This window comes from Ranitomeya variabilis, chromosome 4, assembly GCF_051348905.1.
Source record: "Ranitomeya variabilis isolate aRanVar5 chromosome 4, aRanVar5.hap1, whole genome shotgun sequence".
Taxonomy (NCBI): Eukaryota; Metazoa; Chordata; class Amphibia; order Anura; family Dendrobatidae; genus Ranitomeya; species Ranitomeya variabilis.
In genome coordinates this window covers 558,999,566-559,020,628 of record NC_135235.1, presented here as the reverse complement: position 1 = coordinate 559,020,628, position 21,063 = coordinate 558,999,566, and the positions used below count along the sequence as shown (strand labels likewise).

Below are 21,063 nucleotides of genomic sequence, written 5' to 3'. Positions count from 1 at the left end.
GAATACTGTGCACAGTTCTGGTCTCTGGTGTATAAGAAAGACATAGCTGAACTGGAGCGGGTGCAGAGAAGAGCGACCAAGGTTATTAGAGGACTGGGGGGTCTGCAATACCAAGATAGATTATTACACTTGGGGCTATTTAGTTTGGAAAAACGAAGGCTAAGGGGTGATCTTATGTTAATGTATAAATATATGAGGGGACAGTACAAAGACCTTTCTGATGATCTTTTTAATCATAGACCTGAGACAGGGACAAGGGGGCATCCTCTACGTCTGGAGGAAAAAAGGTTTAAGCATAATAACAGATGCGGATTCTTTACTGTAAGAGCAGTGAGACTATGGAACTCTCTGCCGTATGATGTTGTAATGAGTGATTCATTAATTAAATTTAAGAGGGGACTGGATACCTTTCTGGAAAAGTATAATGTCACAGGGTATATATATTAGATTCCTTGATAAGGCGTTGATCCAGGGAACTAGTCTGATTGCCGTATGTGGGGTCGGGAAGGAATTTTTTTCCCCATGGTGGAGCTTACTCTTACCATATGGGTTTTTTTGCCTTCCCCTGGATCAACATGTTAGGGCATGTTAGGCTATGGGTTGAACTAGATGGACTTAAAGTCTTCCTTCAACCTTAGTAACTATGTAAACTTTTGACCATAACATATATCATCAATATTTTTCAACAATTTCACCAGAAAAAAAACCCTAACAAAGTCCAACAAGAAACATATAAGATGTCCTTTTCAAACAAAGAATAACCCTTCAGAACATAAATGGCCTGTCATATGGCAGTGCAAATAAAATTTTTTAAAAAATCCATATATCTCATAGTTACGCTTCTATGAACATATACTATATATAGAGTATATAGACCTTATATGGCCTGAACAGTGTGTACTAAGGTAAAAGGCATAATCTTCTGACGCAATTTCCCCCTCTTTTGCTCATTCACCGTTTTATCAGGGAACTCATTCGATCAGGACTAAAAAAGGAGACCATAAACTGTACTGAATGAGGATAACAGCTCACAGGCCCAGGCAATATACCCCCACATAGCCCCCTACATACAATGAGTCCACACAGTCCCCTATGTACAGTATGAGCCCGCACATAGCTACCTATATACGTTATAAACCCCACATAACTCCCTATATACAGTATGAGCCCATATTGCTACCTAGATACAGTATGAGCACTGACATAACTCCCTGTACACAGTATAAGCCCTGCATAGTTCCTTTTGTAAAGTATGAGCCCCATGTAGCCTCTTATATACATTATGAGCCCTTATATAGCCTATTATATGCAATATGAGCCCCATATAGCCTCCTATTAGCAGTATGAGCCCCACATAGCCTCCTATATACAGTGTGAGTCCCATAAGGCCTCTTATATACAGTATAATCCCACACTTAGCCTCTTATATAGTGTGAGCCCGCATATAGCCTTCTGTATGCAGTGTGAGCCCATATAGAGCCTCCTGTATACAGTGTGAGCCTCTATATTGCCTCCTATATACAGTATGAGCCCTCATATAGCCTCCTATATACAGTATAAGCCCGTATATAGCTTCCTATATACAGCGTGAGCCCGCACATAGCCTCCTGTATACTGTAGGAGCCCCTATATAGCCTCCTATATACAGTATGAGACCCTAAATAGCCTTCAGTATACAATGTGAGCCTGCACATAGCCTCCTGCTTACAGTATGAGCCCACATAGAGCCTCGTATGTACAGTATGAGCTCGTACTTAGCCTCCTATATACAGTATGAGCCTGAGCATTGCCTCCTATATACAGTATGAGCCCACACAAAGCCTCCTATATACAGTATGACCTAGCATATAGCCTCCTGTATACAGTGTGAGCCCGCACATAGCCTCCTATATACAGTATGAGCCCCTATATAGCCTCCAATATACACTGTGAGCCTGCACATAGTCACCTATATACAGGTTGAGCCTGCATATTGCCTCCTGTATACAGTTTGAGGCCCTATAAATCCTCCTATATATAGTATTAGCCCCATATAGCCTCCTATATACTGTATGAGCCCGCACATAGCCTCCTATATACAGTATGAGCCTGCACATAGGCTAATATAAATAGTATGAGACCTCACTTAGCCTCCTATATGCAGTGTGAGCCAGCACAAAGCCTCCTGAGTCCTGTATACAGTGTTGTGAGCCCCCATATAGCCCCTATATACAGTATGAGCCTCTATATAGGCTCCTGTATACAGCGTGAGCCCTCACATTCCATACACATCTTAAGAAGAAAAAAAAGCATATTCACCACTAGGGTTGAGCGAAACGGATCGGACATTCTCAAAAATCGCCGACTTTCGGCAAAGTTGGGTTTCGTGAAACCCGACCCGATCCCAGTGTGGGATCGGCCATGCGGTCGGCGATCTTCGTGCCAAAGTAGCGTTTCGTATGACGCTTTAAGTGCCATTTCTCAGCCAATGAAGGTGGACGCAGAGTGTGGGCAGCCTGATGACATAGGTCTCGGTCCCCACCATCTTAGAGAAGGGCATGACAGTGATTGGCTTGCTTTCTGCGGCGTCACAGGGGCTATAAAGGGGCGTTCCCGCCGACCGCCATCTTACTTCTGCCGATCTGAGCATAGGGAGAGGTTGCTGCAGCTTCGTCAGAAGCAGGGATAGCGTTAGGGAGGGAAGATTACCCCCAAACTGCTTGTGCTGTAGCGATTTCCACTGTCCAACACCACCTTTTCTTTGCAGGGACAGTGGAGGCTAGATTTCTGTGCATCAGCTCTGTAGCTTATAAGGCTCCCTAAAAGCTGCATTGCTGTTTGTATGCCGCTGTGCAAACCAACTGCTTTTTTAACCCCTTCACCCCCGGAGCGTTTTCCGTTTTTTCGTTTTCGTTTTTCGCTCCCCTCCTTCCCAGAGCTATAACTTTTTTATTTTTCCGTCAATATGGCCATGTGAGAGCTTATTTTTTGCGGGACGAGATGTAATTTTGAACGATACAATTGGTTTTACCATGCCGTGTAACAGAAAACGGGAAGAAAATTCCAAGTGTGATGAAATTGCAAAAAAGTGCAATCTCACACTTGTTTTTTGTTTGGCTTTTTTGCTAGGTTCACTAAATGCTAAAACTAACCTGCCATTATGATTCTCCAGGTCATTACGAGTTCATAGACACCTAACATGCCTAGGTTATTTTTTATCTAAGTGGTGAAAAAAAATTCCAAAGTTTGCTAAAAAAAAAAAAAAAATTGCGCGATTTTCCTATACCCGTAGCGTCTCCAATTTTTGTGATCTGGGGTCAGGTGTGGGCTTATTTTTTGCATGCCAAGCTGGCGTTTTTAATTATACCATTTTGGTGTAGATACGTTCTTTTGATCGCCCGTTATTGCATTTTAATGCAATGTTGCGGCGATTAAAAAAACGTAATTTGGGCATTTTGATTTTTGTTATCGCTACGCCATTTAGCGGTCAGGTTAATCCTTTGTTTTTATTGATAGATTGGACGATTCTGAACGTGGCGATACCAAATATGTGTATGTTTGATTTTTTTTATTGTTTTATTTTGATTGGGGCGAAAGGGGGGTGATTTGAACTTTTATATATTTTTTATTTTTTTATATTTTTAAACACTTTTTTTAAAAAAAAAATTTGGCATGCTTCAATAGCGTCCATAGGAGGCTAGAAGCATGCACAACTCGATCGGCTCTGCTACATAGAGGTGAAGCACAGATCACCTCTATGTAGCAGAAATCCAGGTGTACTTTGAGCGCCGACCACAGGGTGGCGCTCAAAGCAATCGGCCATCAACAACCATAGAGGTCTCAAGGAGACCTCTGGTTGTTATGGCAATGCACCGCTGACCCCCGATCATGTGACGGGGGTCAGCGGTGCGAGCACTTCCGGCCGCGCGGCCGGGAGCGCTAGTTAAATGCCGCTGTCAGCGCTTGATGGCAGCATTTAACTAGTTAATGGGCACGGGCGGATTGCGTTTCCCCTCGCGCTCATTGCGCGCACATGTCAGCTGTACAAAACAGCTGACATGTCGCGGCTTTGAGGTGGGCTCACCGCCAGAGCTTACCTCAAAGCAGGGGATCTGCCAGCTGACGTACTATTCCGTCAGCTGGCAGAAAGGGGTTAAAAGCAAAAGTCCTGTTGCTCCTTTCTGCACAGTTATATTGTTTATTTGTCCACACTTTTGTGTGCAGCAGTCCTTTTTATTGCTGGCTGCCATACTTGTCCTGAGATCATTGTAGGGAGATTGTTATTGTAGTACAGTCCCTTTATTTATATATATTTCCAGCCATTTTCAGCCACTTATACCGTGTAGTGTAATACAGTGGGCCTGTTTTTTTTTTTGCTGCAGTGTCCCACACAAAAATAGGGAGATTTATATTGCCACTCAGTGCATCTGCGTCAGTTCTGTTTGGCGTAGATCTGCCAGCCACTTTCTGCCACTTATACTGTGTAGTGTAATACAGTGGGCCTGAATTTTGCAGCAGTGTCCCACACATAAAAAGGGAGATTAATATTGCCACTAAGTGCATCTGTGTCAGTTCTGTTTTGGCGTATATCTGCCAGCCACGTTCTGCCTTGCACATTGTGTGGTGTAATACACAGGGCCTGTTTTCCCCTGCAGTCTCCCCCCACAAAAAAAAAGGGAGCTTTAAATTGCCACTTAGTGGATCTACGTGAGTTCTGTTTGGCATATATCTGCCAGCCACGTTCTGCCTTGTACATTGTGTGGTGTAATACACAGGGCCTGTTTTTCCCTGCAGGCTCCCCCCACAAAAAAAGGGAGCTTTAAATTGCCACTTAGTGGATCTACGTGAATTCTGTTTGGCGTATATCTGCCAGCCACGTTCTGCCTTGTACATTGTGTGGTGTAATACACAGGGCCTGTTTTCCCCTGCAGTCTCCCCCCACAAAAAAAAAGGGAGCTTTAAATTGCCACTTAGTGGATCTACGTGAGTTCTGTTTGGCGTATATCTGCCAGCCACGTTCTGCCTTGTACATTGTGTGGTGTAATACACAGGGCCTGTTTTCCCCTGCAGTCTCCCCCCACAAAAAAAAAGGGAGCTTTAAATTGCCACTTAGTGGATCTACGTGAGTTCTGTTTGGCGTATATCTGCCAGCCACGTTCTGGCTTGTACATTGTGTGGTGTAATACACAGGGCCTGCTTTCCCCTGCAGTCTCCCCCCACAAAAAAAGGGAGCTTTAAATTGCCACTTAGTGGATCTACGTGAGTTCTGTTTGGCGTATATCTGCCAGCCACATTCTGCCTTGTACATTGTGTGGTGTAATACACAGGGCCTGTTTTTCCCTGCAGTCTCCCCCCCCCCCAAAAAAAAAAGGGAGCTTTAAATTGCCACTTAGTGGATCTACGTGAGTTCTGTTTGGCGTATAATATATCTGCCAGCCACGTTCTGCCTTGTACATTGTGTGGTGTAATACACAGGGCCTGTTTTCCCTGCAGTCTCCACCCCCCCAAAAAAAAGGGAGCTTTAAATTGCCACTTAGTGGGTCTACGTGAGTTCTGTTTGGCGTATATCTGCCAACCACGTTCTGCCTTGTACCTTGTGTGGTGTAATACACAGGGCCTGTTTTCCCCCGCAGTCTCCCCCCACAAAAAAAGGGAGCTTTAAATTGCCACTTAGTGGATCTACGTGAGTTCTGTTTGGCGTATATCTGCCAACCACGTTCTGCCTTGTACCTTGTGTGGTGTAATACACAGGGCCTGTTTTCCCCCGCAGTCTCCCCCCACAAAAAAAGGAGCTTTAAATTGCCACTTAGTGGATCTACGTGAGTTCTGTTTGGCGTACATCTGCCAACCACGTTCTGCCTTGTACACTGTGTGGTGTAATACACAGGGCCTGTTTTCCCCTGCAGTCTCCCCCACAAAAAAAAGGGAGCTTTAAATTGCCACTTAGTGAATCTACGTGAGTTCTGTTTGGTGTACATCTGCCAGCCACGTTCTGCCTTGTACATTGTGTGGTGTAATACACAGGGCCTGTTTTTTCCTGCAGTCGTCCCGCCAAAAAAAGGGAGATCTAAATTCTCCAAAAGTTAATATACCGTATTTTTCGGACTATAAGACGCACCAGACTATAAGGCGCACCCAGGTTTTAGAGGTGGAAAATAGGGAAAAAAATATTTGAAGCAAAAAAATGTGGTTAAATATTTAATAACATACTATTATATGTGGTGTTATTATATATAATAGTATGTTATTATGTTGGAAGCTGCGGGACCAGTGTGGTGTCTGTACAGTACTATATGAAGATGCTGGAGGGTGAGTATAAGAATGGGGGCACAGGGCTTATATTGAAAGCACCACTCCAGCACTGCAAAATAACACTGGAGTGCTGCTTTAAGATCCCATGAGAGAACTATAACTCCCAGCATGTCCTGCAGATCCTATGACATGCTGGGAGTTATAGTTCACCAAAGGAGTGGCAGAGTGCTTTATTGTGTTTTGGAAAGACTAACCTCTTAATTGTGGCAGCCAGCCTGTGGTGAGGTAAAAGCATCCCATGACTGCACACAAAGAGCCCTCCCTCTTGTTGCCTTTCCACAGCACAGGTAATGGAAGCCAGCAGATTCTAATGTTGGAGTCTGAAGGACCTGTGATGATGTCAAGAAGAGGGAGGGCTCTGTGCTGCCATGTGATGCTCCAGCCTGCCCACTTCTGACATCATCACAGGTCCTCCTTGTGCATACTGCACAGCACTCAGCTCCAGCCCAGGATGGTAGGCAGCGATCTCCTCTCCCCCGGACCCTGCTGCTGCCTCCTCCTCCCCCGGACACACGGATCTCCCCAGCTGCTGCAGGAATCAGCGCTGGGGAATCCATGTGTGTCGCTGCTTAAGTGCAGTATTCATTTGCTGCTCCAGGCTCACCGCTCAGCTGATAGATGGGCGGGGAGTAGCTAATGAATATTCACTGCACTTAATGATCGGGACAACATGGTTTCCCCAGCGCTGATTCCCGGCAGTGGGGAAATTTTTCTGCCTCCTGAAGTGGGATAACATTGCGATCCCACTCGCTGCTGCCCCCCTCCCCACATGCTACATCCCTACCATTAGACGCACCCACACTTTCCTCCCAAATTTGGAGGAAAAAAAGTGCGTCTTATGGTCAGAAAAATACGGTACCTTGTTTAACAGTAGCATATAACGGTTTTTATATTGGTAACATTTCCGCAAAAATGAGGAAGTCTGGTGGAAGAGGCCGTGGGCGGTCGTTGCCAGCTGGTACTGATGGTGGTGGTGGTAGTGGAGCATCTGGTGGTACTGGGAAAAGCAAGATAGCACCAAAGGCTCGAGGTGTTGAGGCAGCATCATCGTCTGGCTACACAAAGCCTCGAAGGCTCCCTTATCTGGGAGTTGGAAAACAGCTTTTAAAGCCGGAGCAGCAGGAACAAATTTTGGCTTTCCTTGCTGACTCAGCCTCTAGCTCTTTCACTTCCTCTTCAGAAGCTTCGAAATCTAAAACCAGTGAGTCGTCAGTGGCTGCTCCAGGTCCGGAAAAAGTTGCTTCCTTGTGTCCTTCACCCAAAACAAAAGTGAAGGATGCGGCAGGCAACACTACACTTTACTCCATGGAGCTCTTTACACATACTGTGCCTGGGCTAGAGAGGGAAATTGTTAAAAGCCCATTACAGGATGAATCGGACATGGAGTGCACAGATGCACAGCCACAGCTTGATTATTATGCTGTTCCATTGACTTGGATCACTACTTTGCCCTCGCAGTGTGCTGAGCCCGAATCTGACCCTGATGCGACTATGGTGCCCAGTCCCGAACGCTATAGCACCTTACACGTTGACACAGAGGACGGTGCACATGACATTGAAGAGGAGGTGGTAGATGACCCAGTTGTTGACCCTGATTGGCAGCCATTGGGGGAAGAGGGTGCCACTGCCTGTAGCTCAGAAGCGGAGGAGGATGATCTGCTGCATCCATCTACATCGCAAAAGCTGTCATCTGGCAGGCCCGCATCAGGCCCAAAACGTGTGTCAAAAAACACAACAGGTGTAGGACAGCATTGCAATCTGGTGACAGTAGCACGGCGTGCAAAGCCTGAAAAGGTATTCCATAGTAGGACAAGTGCAGTGTGGCAATTTTTTAACCAAGATCCGAATGATCAGTCCAAAGTTATATGTAAGAAATGCTCCAAGACCTTTAGCAGAGGGAAGAATCTACAAAGTTTAAATACAACGTGCATGCGTAGACATCTAACCAGCAGGCACTTGGAAGCATGGACTAACTACCAAACTTCCCGTACCGTTGATGCACCTGCTCATATTGAAGTTAGTCAGCAATGCTACTTTGCTTAACTCACTGGAAGCCCATGGCACCACCAGTAACAAATGTGGAGGTATTGTCGCAAGGCCAAAGCAGTCAGGGAATCACAAGGTTCTTGGTTGGAAACACTGTAGGTAAATCCACATCAAGAATACCATCACCAAGCCTCTGTCAATCTGCCATGTCCACCACCACCCCCGCTAGTTCCACCATATGCAGCTCTCCAGTCCAGCTCAGCCTACAAGAGACTCTAGGTAGGAAAAGAAAGTACTCTTCCTCTCATCCGCGTACACAGGGTTTGAACGCCCACATTGCTCGACTAATCTCGTTAGAGATGATGCCCTACCGGTTGGTTGAAAGCGAAGCTTTCAAAGCCCTGATGGCCTACGCAGTACCACGCTATGACCTACCCAGTCGACACTTCTTTGCGAGAAAAGCCATCCCAGCACTCCACCAACATGTCAAAGAACGCATTGTCCATGCACTGAGACAATCGGTCAGTAGAAAGGCGCACCTAACAACTGATGCATGGACCAGTAGGCATGGCCAGGGACGTTACGTGTCCATCACGGCACACTGGGTTAATGTGGTGGATGCAGGGTCCACAGGGGACAGCCATAGCGGCACAGTTCTGCCTAGCCCAAGGTATATGAAACAGTTGGCTGTAGGCGTTTGCACCTCCTCCTCCTCCTCTTCCACAAGCGAAAGCTCATCCACAGAGCTCAGTTGCACGAACACTCCATCCGCAGCTGCCAGTGTTGCACCCGTGGTGTCCCATTATGGAACAGCTAGTGGTAAGCGTCAGCAGGCTGTGCTGCAAATTAAGTGTTTGGGCGACAACAGACACACTGCGGAAGTACTGGTCGAGTACTTGCAGCAAGAAACTCAGTCATGGCTGGGCAGTGTACAAGGCAGGCAAGGTAGTCAGTGATAACGGAAGGAATTTTATGGCTGCCATAGCCCTTTACGAAATGAAACACATTCCTTGCCTGGCTCACACCTTGAACCTTGTGGTGCAGTGCTTCCTCAAGAATTACCCTGATTTACCAGCCCTGCTCCTGAAGGTGCGCAGACTTTGCTCGCACATCCGCCGGTCACCTGTACACTTCAGCCGTATGCTTAACCATCAGCGATCACTGAATCTTCCCCAGCACCGCCTAATAATAGACGTTGCAACAAGGTGGAACTCTACACTGCACATGCTTCAGAGGCTGTGCGAACAGAGGCGTGCTGTAATTTATTTGTGGGAGGATACACATACACGGGCAGGCAGTTGGATGGCAGACATGGAGTTGTCAGGTGTGCAGTGGTCGAAGCTCCAAGACCTCTGTCAAGTCCTTCAGTGTTTTGAGGAATGCACACGGCTGGTCAGTGCGGACGACGCCATCATAAGCATGAGCATCCCACTAATGCGTCTGCTGATGCAAAGTTTGACGCACATCAAGGAGCAGGCGTCTGCGGCCGAGGAGGAGGGAAGCCTTGATGACAGTCAGCCATTGTCTGGTCAGGGAAGTCTCCGGGACGAGGTGGCGGATGAAGAGGAGGAGGAGGAGGAGGATGATGGGGCTGAATATTTATGGGAGGAGGATGCTTCTCAGGGGGGCAATAGAAACTCGTGGCATTGCAAGGTCAGGTACAGGGTTTTTGTGGGCCACAAGTGATGTAGATTTTCAAGAAAGTACTCCTCAACCCAGCACAAGCAGTGAATTGACACCTGGAACTTTGGCCCACATGGCAGAGTATGCCTTGCGTATCCTAAAACGGGAACCCCGCATTATCAAAATGATGATCGATGACGATTACTGGTTGGCCTGCCTCTTTGATCCACGATACAAAGGCAAATTACAAAATATCATGCCACATGAGAACCTTGAGCAAATATTGGCTACCAAACAAGCAACTCTTGTAGACCGTTTGGTTCAGGCATTCCCAGCACACAGCGGCGCTGATGGTTCTCACACAAGCTGTAGGGGGCAACATGGCAGAGGTGCTAGAGGTGCACAAAGCCGAAGTGGCATTGGACAGAGGGGATTTCTCACCAGGTTGTGGAGTGATTTCACAATGAGCGCAGACACGACAGGTACTGCTGCATCGATTCAAAGTGACAGGAGACAGCATTTGTCCAGTATGGTTACCAACTATTTTTCCACCATTATCGATGTTCTCCCTCACAGGTCATTCCCCTTTGATTACTGGGCATCTAAACTAGACACCTGGCCCGAATTGGCAGAATATGCATTACAGGAGCTCGCTTGCCCAGCTGCTAGTGTGCTCTCAGAAAGAGTCTTCAGTGCTGCTGGTTCAATACTGACCGAAAAAAGGACTCGTCTGGCTACCCAAAATGTTGATGATCTAACCTTCATTAAAATGAACCAATCATGGATTTCAAATTATTTTGCCCCACCTTCCCCTGCTGACACGTAGCTTGCCTGGAAAATGTCTTGCTTTTGGCCTCCTCTTACTGACTGCTCCAATTCCGCCATTTGCAGGTGCTGAATATCCACCATAGGCCATTTGTATACCTCCCTAAATGGGCTGACTCCCCCCACAGGGCCGTGGTCACAACGTGGCGCAAGCACCCGTGTGAGTGCCGTTTGCCTGGACAGGTGGGTGTGCCCACTCTTGAGCCACGGCACTGGCACAGGGTCCCTCATAGTACAAAGAAGTGTCTCTGATGGTGGTGGTGCACAACCAACGTCAGACACATCGTCGTAATATGAGGGGCCCTGTGCCAGTACCACCGCCCATGAGAGAGTGTTCCCCCCTGCTCAAACAGTGCTCTAACACTTGCAATACTTACCTCTCCCTGCTCCACCACTGTGTAGTCTGTGCTGTTAAATTCTTCAATGGCACTGCCAATACAAATTTGTTGAAATGATAGATGATAGTTAAAATATACAGGGGCCCTGGCCTCCATTCAGACCAGTTAATACTTTGTGCCTACTACCACTGTCTGCTACTCAGCAAGGGAGCCCACCCCTGTACCTAGCTATGCCACCTGTTTATTTATGAACAATTTTTTGGCAGACATTTAGCCCACTTTATTATTTGGGCCTACTAACTTAGTCTGCTACTAATTACAATTTTCCTCCACTGAACAAAGCTATGCCGCCTGTGTAATCCAGTTACCAATTTTGAATTGCATTTAGCCTACTTTTTTATTTTAGGCCTACTACCTGTGTCTGTCTGCTCCACTCAATCCAGCTGTCCTCCACTGAACAAAGCTGAGCCTCAATTTTCATCCTGTGTTGAATATTAAACTGCATTTGGCCTACTTGTTTGGTTGGGCCTACTAACGTTGTCTGCCGCTGCTTGTTGTTCTCCTCCACTGAACAAAGCTGAGCCTCAATTTTCATCCTGTGTCGAATATTAAACTGCATTTGACCTACTTGTTTGGTTGGGCCTACTAACGGTGTCTGCCGCTCCTTGCTTTTCTCCTCCACTGAACAAAGCTGAGCCTCAATTTTCATCCTGTGTCGAATATTAAACTGCATTTGACCTACTTGTTTGGTTGGGCCTACTAACGGTGTCTGCTGCTGCTTGTTGTTCTCCTCCACTGAACAAAGCTGAGCCTCAATTTTCATCCTGTGTCGAATATTAAACTGCATTTGGCCTACTTGTTTGGTTGGGCCTACTAACGGTGTCTGCCGCTGCTTGTTGTTATCCTCCACTGAACAAAGCTGAGCCTCAATTTTCATCCTGTGTCGAATATTAAACTGCATTTGGCCTACTTGTTTGGTTGGGCCTACTAACGGTGTCTGCCACTCCTTGCTTTTCTCCTCCACTGAACAAAGCTGAGCCTCAATTTTCATCCTGTGTCGAATATTAAACTGCATTTGGCCTACTTTTTTGGTTGGGCCTACTAACGGTGTCTGCCGCTGCTTGTTGTTCTCCTCCACTGAACAAAGCTGAGCCTCAATTTTCATCCTGTGTCGAATATTAAACTGCATTTGGCCAACTTGTTTGGTTGGGCCTACTAACGGTGTCTGCCGCTGCTTGTTGTTTTCCTCCACTGAACAAAGCAGTGCCGCCTGTTTACTCCTGTTACCAATTTTGAACTGCATTTAGCCTACTTTATTATTTGGGTCTCTATCTCTGTTTTTCCTCCTCATCCTGCCCATTGCCCAGCCACTGCTAGATGAGTCTGCTGGTACATTGACCCAAACTACTACATTCCCCTTGCACTCTACACTGCCAGAATCTGACCCTGCTGAAAGTCAGGTTCCCCTTCCCGCATACTATACCACCTTACACAGGGAGAAAGAGGAAGGTGCAGATGAAAGTGCAGGTTCCTTCATCAGGTTGGGGGGCCATACTCGTTGGCAACGTCACTGGCACAGGGCCCCTCATAATACGCAAAAGTGTCTCTGCTGGTGGGAGGCGCCCCCGCTGTCATACACACCGCCATACTTTGAGGGGCCCTGTGCCAGTGCCATTGCGAATGAGTGGGCCCTCCCTGCTTGCTCAGGATCATAGCACTTGCAAAGTTTAAATGCTTACCTCTCCCTGCTCCACCGCCGTGACGTATTCCGCGTTTCCTGGGCCAACAAAAAACTTGAGCCAGCCCTACCCCCCCACAAATTTAGCCAAATTACCCCCAATTTTCAATGCCTAACTATTATTATAAAGTAAATTAAGATTGACAAGCTTCAGTATTAAGAATTGATGTTTTTGGCATTAAAATGGCCACTTTAGGTGTTTTCCTGTCCTCCCCTCTCTGCCGACTTTGATTCCCCATTGACTTGCATTGGGTTTCGTGTTTCAGTCGGCCCCCGACTTTTCGCAATAATTGGCCGATTTCACCCGACCCGACTTTTGAGAAAGTCGGGTTTCGCGAAACCCGACTCGATCCTAAAAAAGTAAAAGTCGCTCAACTCTGATCCTTCCTGTTTAAGCAGATTTACAAACTTTATGGTCTTATGATCTAGATAGGTATAAATATAGTGAATTCAATGATGTTGGTTATACTCACTTAGGATACAGAGGAGTAGTGGGACAATATGGACTTAGCAGAAATGGGATACTGTTGAGCTGGTTAAATGGTGCTGTAATCAAGATAAATGTTACATATGTATAGGTTTGGACAGAGCCTTTCCTAATACACTAGATATATTTATTCTGCTGACTCCACAAGTTGTGGTCTAATAACCCTGATGAAGAGGGCTTGAGCCCTTGAAACGCGTTGGTTTACTGCCCATATCGCATCTATCTCCTCTGGCTCCATAGCTCGGTGACGTCACCTATAGCTCCACCCACCACCCTTTTACCGCCACCTCGCTGTTGCTTCCGGCCGGGGTGCACGAGGTTCTCGCGGTCTAGCGGCTCCTGCTGCTATGTCTCTCCCAGCTGACCGCACCATCACGGCGGCAGCATCAGTGGCAGCATCAGTGGCACGCCCGCTACCCCAGAGATCATGGCATTCCACCATTAAGGTAAACAGTGAGTACATCCTGATCACATACGTATGCACACAACTTGTGGAATCAGCAGAATAATTATATCTAGTGTATCAGGAAAGGCTCTGTCCAAACCTATACATATGTAACATTTATCTTGATTACAGCACCATTTAACCAGCTCAATAGTATCCTATTCATGTAAAGTCCATATTGTTTCACTATTCTTCTGTATCCTAAGTGAGTATAACCAACATAATTGAATTCACTATATTTATATCCATCTAGATCATACGTAGACCATAAAGTTTGCAAATCTGTTTAAACAGGAAGGATCGTAAAAACCCAGGGAAATAACTATTCCCAGCTGTAACAGAAGGAATGCGAATGTGCATCTACACAAATCACGCAAAGTGAGTAAGAACCAATACTCACACATACGTTTTCACCATCTCACTCTATTTGCAAACCCAATAAATAAAAAAAGCACACATTTGCTTTGTCATTTCTTTAAGATCCTACTACAACCTCAAAACAGGTTCTACACATAACCATCTATGGCAAAAAACCAGTAAGTGCCTTGAACCTATATATTTCTTTTCTTTCATACCAATTGCTGTAGCCCTTTTGCATTGTCCCTTTTGTGTAGCTAGCGCAGGTGAAATTCCCGCATTAACTAGTTATACATACTCAACAGGTCCACACAGAACCTGTTACAATCACCAGCAGCTCTCAACACTGAACAATTAGTTCTTCTCCCCCCCCCTTCCCCCTCCCTTTCGGGGAATTATCTGGAGCACCAGTGTTTCTTCCATTTCTATATGTATCTGTATTGTTTATTTTACTTTCAACCAAATGTAAGGGAAGGGCCCTGACTGTACCCTCAACATGGCTTAAGGGAAGGTCTCATGACTCGGGATATTTGCTAGGCCTGAGTTTTGGGTGCTAAGGGGTTAATGGGATGTGATATGGGCAAAGTTGGAAGGTTTAGGGAAGGGAGACAGTGAGGGGGAATTCCAGGGGGAATGTGGCTTACCTAATTGGTGAGTGGGATGGTCCTTGGGAAGGGGTATTTAAGGGAACGACCATCTTCTGTGGTGGCCTTTGTACCCAGAACATCATTAGTGGAGGCGTTGTTCACAGAGATCCATGCCTTGGCCAAAACCGAAGACAGGAATGGCTCCAGAGCCAGCTGGAGCAGTGGGACTGCAGAAGGGGCCATTTAGGTGGCTTCGGCCGCAGCACCTCAGAAGCGCTCGGAGAGTTCCAGGCCTTTGGTGAGACTGAGCCCTGAAATGACCCCCAGGACCATGTGCAAGATTAGGAGCCCCTCAAGGGACCCTGCATGGCCAGCGGCGCTGATCCACTCAGCAGCCGCCATGAGTCGCTCTGGGAGGAATCCACAGCCCTGGCCTGATCCAGGTGTCAAGGTGAGTGACCTCATTGGCCTCTCAGCTGTGATTACAGGGCAAGATTTCAGTGACATCACGCATGTCACATGACCGTGCTATGGACCAGGAAGTGTGGCTTGTGCATGGGAACAGGGCCACAATGGCAATTATCAGGATTCTATCTCCACAGACATCAGGATCATGGAAGCTCAGGTTGGGCAGACCTATAAGAGGAAGCAGGAAGAGAATTAACCCAGAAACAAATGACAAGGAGGAGAAACCAGATAGGACTGAGAGGGGACAGAGGAGCTCCAGGGTATGCTGGCTGCAGGTGTGCAGCTGAAGTCTCTCCTCTTACAAGGTCGGAGGTCCAGGTCCAGCGGCGGGTAGACAATGCTAGTTGCCACTGTCGATGTCCCTGAGTCCCAGTGGGTAGCAGACAGCAACAGTAGTGACAGCGATCAATAAGGAAGTCATGCAACAGCTCTTTAGAGTAATCCACGTAGTCAGCCTGGTAATTTAAAATATGTTTTGCATGCACCTTGGGAATGCGTTTGCAAGTGATGCAGGGGTACAGTGGAGGCAAGTTCGGTTGGTAGTGGTGTGAGTGTGATGGACATGGTGTTGGAATTGTTTAATATGTTTAAGGTTTTTTTGGCGCCAGGTGCTGAACCTAGTGGAGTATGGCAGGGTAATGCTGTTGGATCCGGGGCAACTGATGTTGATATGCCTATTGTTGTAGTTAATGATCTTGTTTCTGCGCCGGCTTCTTCTAATGCGTCGGTTGATACGGTGTGTTTAGCTGTCAGAGCAAGAGGTGTAGTTTTGCATTGATGGCACTTGAGGGACTTATTTAAAGCAAGAAGTTAGGGAGAAAATATGGAAAGATGAATATGTTGAAATATTTTCTTTGCTACCATTGGAGAAATTTAATCTGGGTAGGGTGAAACCGGACGAGAATAAGAAGGACAAGGAGGAACGCAGGCGTTATCACTTCATTCCTCGTACATTTCATAATTTGTTACAGGCTTTCACTACATTGGCAGGTATCATTGGTGAAAAGGCTCCTGATAAGTTCGGCATTGTTTTGTTATTTGGTTTCAATTGGCAAGTATATCGCATTTATGGAGGCACGGCGTGGCTTCGCTATGATGAATAGTTCAGGCAGAGAAAGACGGTTCGTCTGAGGTTTATCGTGGGACCATAAAGATATTAGGCTGTGGTTATGCTTGATGGCAGTGCCTAGGTCAGCATCTGAGTCCTTTCCTGGGAGCTCTGGGGGTGCTCTCTGCAGTTTCCCGTAAAAAAGACCTGTGCTGAGGCTGACAGTTTAATGAGTGAGAATGCAATTTTGTATCGTCATGTCAATTTAAACATGCGTCCGGTTTTATCTCTGTTATGCCATCTAGTGCTCAGATGTCTAGATTTGGGTACAGGGCAACATTCAGGTGGCGCCCCCAAGCTGGTGCGGTGTGGCTGGAGGCTGATGTGGAGGAGCTGTTTTGTTGCGGTTTTTAAGAATGGTTTTTGGAACCTTCAATCCCCTCTCCTTTATAGCTATTCTTATGTTATGTTTTGATATGTTTATTAGATAAAATGAGGCCGCTGTGACCTTTATATCCAAAGCCACGCAGTGTGGTTTCTTATTTATTAGTTTAGGAGTGGTAGGCAAATCTGGTTCTGCTTATTGGGTTATTAAGGCCTTTACCCCATTTTACGTACCTTTATTTGAACGCCTTGTCTATTTATTTTTGCTTGTGCTAATTGTGACTATATCGTGGTTTGTCCTGATGAAGAGATTGTAAAACTTTGAAACGAGTTGACGATTAGACTGCTTAAAATTTGATCTGCATCCGTTTATTCTTTCTCAATGTCTCAATGTCAACACAGATTAACCATTACTTCCAGTTCTCTTTCTTCCGCTTCTCACCGTGGGTCTGCAGCAGTCTTTAACTTTATCAGTGGTTGTGCGCACACAACCATACCAGGTGAGCACCAGTGTGCATGTTCTTTTATTACTGTGTAACCCAGATAAGACACTATTTGCGCTTTTTATTCTTTCCAGCATTTGTCTCTTCATTAAAACTTTTGCTCAGTACTGTACAATGTAACAGCTTTCAGCCTCCCTTCTCCCCATTACTCCCCCTCCATCCACATCATGGACAAGAAACCCTATTTTTATTCTTTTTATAGATTGCACTAAGCACATGGCGCCAAATAAAATTTTTAGTCACTATGTCACGCACTGTAAAAGTAAATTGAGTAGAAGCGTGTTTGAGATTTCCACCAGCCCCTAACTGGTTACTAGAAATAATTCTGCTTATACCCTATAAAATATGTTTCCGATATATTTCTGCCATAAATATACCGTTCATAGAGTCTCCTGCTCCTCGTAGGACATATTCAATCTAATAAAATGGAGATAACCATTGGGATTCCCCACTAACTGCAGAAATCCTTCCATATGGAGTCAGGGAAGAGAAATCTGTCTTTTCTGAAGCAAAATGGTGACACTATTTGTAATTATTTTTCCGACAAACACTATACAGTGTCTCCATTTCATCATTACCAGCTGACACTTTGTTTTATAGGTTTTCTTGGCAATTTATTAAATTCAGATCTTCAGGTTTTTTTTTGAGGTGGGAAGGCAGGATGTCGAAAGAAAAATGATGTTAACGGAAAATACACAGCAGAAAATTGCCAACAAATGTTTGATCTTATTTGACAAACACTGTAAGAAGATATTGCCATGATCTTTGCTTCAGAAAGAGATGGAAATAGCTTTTCATAGGTGAACCAGCTATGAAATATTTAGTGGATGGACAAAAAGGAGCAAGTTACAAGGCTCCTGTTTTTATCCGTTACAAAATATGGGACTGAGGAGCATGGCAGTAATAAGGTTACCAATGGGACATGAAAAAGTCTCTTCAATACCAGCTGTTTTGCAACTCAGCAGCTGCTAAACATTGGATGGAGTGGCACAGGGGATCTCTGTTCTATGGTCATGTGACACTGAGCCACTACTCATGGGCAAGCAATGAGTTAGGATAGTCAGGAAGTCCGAGGTTATATACCAGGAGGGCTGGTTGTACAGAGGAATAAGTTAAAGGTGTGGTCAAGAAACAGTCTGTGGTCAAATGCCAGAAGGGTACATCAAAACCAGGGAGTACAACAAACCGATAGAAAGAGGCCAAGTCCGGGATCAGATACCTGCAGTCAGAGAGAGTCAAAAGCAGAAAGAATAATCCACGAGAATCATCACACCAGATCCTACATCATAAACAAGACCAGAAGTCATACAAAGAGCAAGCACACACCTAACTAAAACAAAACTACAACTGACAATCTGCTGCTCACAGCAAGCCAGCTAAATACCTAACAAATCATTAGAGGATGGGAGGCACCTGGAGAAAGGCCCACAGGCTAGACTAGATTGAGCAGCAGGGCTGCCAAACAAATTGCTGACAGCCCAGCACACCCCAGGATCAGACTGGATGACTGGACTGTCACTCACTAAACAGACAGTCCAGCACACTGCAGATTCCATAGAGCGGCTGAGCTGTTACTCATAGTGTCTGTAGGCCACCATTATGAAACCGCGACAGTTCACATTCAGCCTGAGCTGTTAGTGACTCGTCTGTGTTGGACATCACAGGATAACCCATTATTATTTTGTAACCGGACAACTCCTTTAAGAGCCTGTCATCTGGAAATATACAATCACTTATTTGGTGCATAATCAACATTTCAATGCCAAAACACAGGATTGCCCTTAGCATAAACTCTACATTGTCTGGTTTGTGGCACAGCCTTATGAAAAATTGGACTATTGGCAGACTTGCACGTATTCATGATGTCCTTCCACCTGTCCTTACTTACCCCCAATTTCTCCAGGAATGTTCTACTTGCTTCTGAAAATCTACCATTTGTTAGACCTTCTCTTGCTGTCCATCTGTTCATAATAAGAAAGGGCAGAGGAAAGGTCCTTGTTAGCTAGTAAAGGACAAAATAACGTATGTCTCTAGAATCAGACTGTACAGCTCTGTAACTGTGGAAAACAAAAAAACATAGTTCAGCATAGGAGCAGTACAGTCAAAAAGATTTTTTGTATTAAGTCTATTTGACTTTTTTATTTTAAATACTTTAGGAAAAAAATCATTTTAGAACATGCTCAAGCAAACATTATTAAAAATCTAGATAGGAGACTCAGTAATCCTTAAAGAGTAACCATTGTTTAAGTTTTATGTTATAAATCGATAGTGTGATGAACCCACACCTCTTTACCCCGCCTAACTTCACTATTACGTCAGAAGGATCACATAATGCAGTTCCACACCCCCTGGGGACACGTAAGGTCAGTTTGGTGCAGTTTTACTCAAACACCCCCTGCCCTCACGGGATCAAGGAGGCGTGGAGAGTGAGAGGATGGGGCCCAAGTAGTTGCTGATGTGGAACTATACTCACTCATAACCCTGACAGGCTGAGAGGGCCCCCTTCGCTAGCACCAGTGAAACAGTGCCTGGTCAGCCTGGTAAGACTGTCTCCAGTTCCTTGTTAGAAGCCCTGGTAGCATGGAAAATTAAACCGAGAATACAGATGTGTGGATTCATGTATTGAGATAAAACAGCAGCCCAAGGTTAAATTATATATTTAATCATCTTAAGGACACACTAGGCAATACACTTTATACACTATGGTTACACATATAAAATGATCAGATATGCAAATACAAATAGTGGTAGCACAAAAGATATGAGCAGATGGATCATGTCAATTACTGGTTTGATGTGCGACCATGTGTGTGCTGGGCTGCAGTGGGCATGGGTTGCCAGCTGGTTCCTAGTTCCTTCAAGCATGTTTCTCAGCATGGCCCTCACTTTCAAAGGGTACAGCTAGCATGACAGAGAGAGACCACATGTTATGCTTGGAGACCCATCATGGCATTGCTACCTGGCTCCTACTAGCCATTCTACATATTTCCCCACCCTGGGGTGCTAGAGCAGATCGAGACCCTGAAATGTGTTATGGCCCTTTCCAGAGATCTCGAAAATGTAACTGGTGTTTGGCTCGGACGTGCAATAAGTCCATATTTTCCTTATGAAATCTTACCAGTCTGAACTAAGGAGTTATACTGCATGTGTTAAATATTGCCAGCAAGCCTTTTGTCCCGAGCTCAGCTGGCTCAGAATGTGAGATCTGTCACTCAGCCTTTTGAGGCTTTACCAGTGACCACTAGTGTTGAGCATTCCGATACTGCAAGTATCGGGTATCGGCCGATACTTTCGGTATCGGAATTCCGATACCGGGATTCCGATACTTGCCGCGTATCGGATACCGGAATCGGAAGTTCCAAGATTCAAAATGCAGAAATTCAGCCAATGAGAATGATTCCAAGTGTGGGCACATCCTGTTTAGCATGGAGAGCATGAAACTACTGGCAAGGCTGTGATTGGCTGCTGAAATGATGTCATGATGCAGTTTAAAAGTCGCTGGCGCCATTTTGCGATCACTCTGCTGTGAATTCAGTTAGTGACAGGACGCTGTTTGCTGACTGAGGGACAGTTTAGAGATAGCGATTTGCTTCTTTGTGCTTTCCAAAGGCTAATTTAGCAACCGCTGTGTTAACCTACTATTCACCTTGCTTTTGCCTTGTAGCGCTGTTTTCACAGCGATCTGCAAGGTCTGTGTGTGTGTGTGTGTGAGTGCAGCCCACTCTCTAGTCTGAGTGCAGCCACATAGGCCATCCATAGCTGGTTGTATTCAGTTCAGGGAGGGTGGTTCATTGCCTCATACTGTTCTTTTTTTTTTTTTTTTTCAAGTAGTGTAGTCTGCTGCTAATTTATTCAAAAAAATCCTATTAGTGTCTTTCCACCCGTCTCCAGCTAATTTGTGGAAAAACACTACATAGGATAACGTAGAGGAGGGTTTTTGGGCCTTGCAGCGCCGTTTACGGCTGTCTGCACGGTCTCCGTGT

General features: G+C 45.6%; 1 protein-coding gene across 1 annotated transcript in view; it reads right to left on the bottom strand.

Annotated features, from left to right (window-relative positions):
- The window catches only part of LOC143768114 (uncharacterized), a 34,005-nt gene extending 14,877 nt beyond the window's left edge, over nt 1–19,128 (bottom strand). The window contains exon 1 of the mRNA XM_077256802.1: nt 18,969–19,128. The gene's annotated coding sequence lies outside the window, so the exon portion shown is untranslated. The remainder of the gene's footprint in view (nt 1–18,968) is intronic.
- Nucleotides 19,129–21,063: the final 1,935 nt, after the last annotated feature.